The sequence below is a fragment of the Bison bison genome, unplaced genomic scaffold (assembly GCF_000754665.1).
Source record: "Bison bison bison isolate TAMUID 2011002044 unplaced genomic scaffold, Bison_UMD1.0 scf7180017864259, whole genome shotgun sequence".
Lineage (NCBI taxonomy): Eukaryota > Metazoa > Chordata > Mammalia > Artiodactyla > Bovidae > Bison > Bison bison.
Window position 1 is genome coordinate 5,507,198 of NW_011494831.1, and position 2,486 is coordinate 5,509,683.

A 2,486-nucleotide genomic window follows, 5' to 3' on the forward strand; every position below is an offset into this window, starting at 1 on the left:
TGGCATTCATTCCATTCCTTCAGTTACTGAAAAGTGTGTCCAGTTAGCAAAAGCTTGTCTTACTTTTCAGGTAGCATGAATTAAAACCAAGAGCCTAGCAGCATTCTCCATCCAAGTTCCTGAGTGCTCAGCTCCAATCATCCAATATTCTTAAAAGGATTTTTTTTTATCAAGCTCTTGTCCAATAAGATATTTAACAGTACTTGGGGACTACAGTCGGTCCCATTCCTCTGCTTTTTCATTTCTCTTGATTTCTCTTTCTCACCCCAGTATAACAAGTTGCTACAGGTTTTTACCAAAATACCAAAGCAGTATTTTGGGAAATGAGTTATTTTGCATTACATAAAGTGTCTGATCACATTATAATGGGTCAGATTTGCATTTAACTGGGAGATGGCCACATCGGGTCTACTGCAGGGATTTTGAAAATTCCCCTGGCATAGACGATGTATCCATCATTGTTCTTGTCATCCTCTCTCAAAACACCATCTATTAAGTTGATCAGCTCATCTTCGTTCATTGGTGCCTGCTCACTTCCCTCCTCCTTATGAACATGAGTGATGGCCGTGGAGAGTTCTAGGCCGTCAAGCAGATTATTGCCATCATAATCATGCATTTTGAAATAATGGAGCTGCAGCTCTTGTGGGGACACTCTGCTTCTGGTTTGTTGATGACACCTTCAAGATGCTCCATGATATGCCCTCGCTGCCACCAGCTGCCACCAGTTTTTCCCCAGACGCGAAGCCCTCCTCAAATTCTTGACAGATGTTAATATTTGAGATTGAGGAATAAGAAATTGAAATTCACAGAACTCTTGGGAATTTCTGATATCTTCAGTTCAGTTCAGTTCAGTCGCTCAGTGTCCAACTCTTTGCGACCCCGTGGACTGCAGCAGGCCAGGCATCCCTGTCCATCACCAACTCCTGGAGTTTACTCAAACTCATGTCCATTGAGTCGGTGATGTCATCCAACCATCTCATCCTCTGTCGTCCCCTTCTCCTCCCACCTTTAATCTTTCCCAGCATCAGGATCTTTTCAAATGAGTCAGCTCTTTGCATCAGGTGGCCAAAGTATTGGAGTTACAGCTTCAACATCAGTCCTTCCAATGAATATTCAGGACTGATTTCCTTTAGGATGGACTAGTTGGATCTTCTTGCAATCCAAGGGACTCTCAAGAGTCTTCTCCAATACCACAGTTCAAAAGCATCAATTCTTCAGCACTCAGCTTTCATTATAGTCCGACTCTCACATGTAAAAACCATAGTCTTGAGAGATGGACCTTTGTTGGCAAAGCAATGTCTCTGCTTTTCAATATGTTATCCAAGCTGGTCATAACTTTTTTCCAAGGAGCAAGTGTCTTTTAATTTCGTGGCTGCAGTCACCATCTGCAGTGATTTTGGAGTCCTCCAAAATAAAGTCTATCACTGTTTCCCCATCTATTTGCCATGAAGTGATGGGACCAAATGCCATGATCTTCGTTTTCTGAATGTTGAGCTTTAAGCCAGCTTTTTCACTCTCCTCTTTCACTTTCATCAAGATGCTCTTTAGTTCTTTGCTTTCTGCCATAAGTGTGGTGTCATCTGCATATCTGAGGTTATTGATATTTCTCCCAGCAATCTCGATTCCAGCTTGTGCTTTGTCCAGCCCATCATATCTCATGATGTAACCTGCATATAAGTTAAATAAGCAGGGTGACAATATACAGCCTTGATGTACTCCTTTCCTGATTTGGAACCAGTCTGTTGTTCCATGTCCAGTACTAATTGTTGCTTCCTGACCTGCATGCAGATTTCTCAAGAGGCAGGTCAGGTGGTCTAGTATTCTCATCTCTTTCAGAATTTTCCACAGTTTATTGTGATCCACACAGTCAAAAGCTTTGGTATAGTCAATAAAGCAGAAATAGATGCTTTTCTGGAACTCTCTTGCTTTTCTGTGATCCAGCAGTTGTTGACAATTTGATCTCTGGTTCCTCTGCCTTTTCTAAATCCAGCTTGAACATCTGGAAGTTCACAGTTCACACACTGTTGAAGCCTGGCTTGGAGAATTTTGAGCATTACTGTACTCGCGTGTGAGATGAGTGCAATTTTGCAGTAGTTTGAGCATTCTTTGGCATTGCCTTTCTTTGGGATTGGAGTGAAAACTGACCTTTTCCAATCCTGTAGCCACTACTGAGTTTTCCAAATTTGCTGGCATATTGAGTGTAGCATTTTGACAGCATCATCTTTCAGGATTTGAAATAGCTCACCTGGAATTCCATCACATACAGTAGCTTTGTTCGTAGTGATGCTTTGTAAGACCCACTTGACTTCTCATTCCAATATGTCTGGCTGTAGGTGAGTGATCACACCATCGTGATTATCTGGGTTGTGAAGATCTTTTTTGTATAGTTTTCTGTGTATTCTTGCCACCTGAAGTCTTAAAATACTTCATACTTAATATACTTCATGTGTTTTATGTTACTTTCCCTGGTAGCTCAAACAGTAAAG

At 41.5% G+C, this 2,486-nt stretch overlaps 1 pseudogene; it reads right to left on the reverse strand.

Moving 5' to 3' along the window:
• Positions 1 to 408: 408 nt before the first annotated feature.
• Positions 409 to 693, reverse strand: LOC104994456 (annotated as a pseudogene).
• Between the last annotated feature and the right edge of the window lie 1,793 nt (positions 694 to 2,486).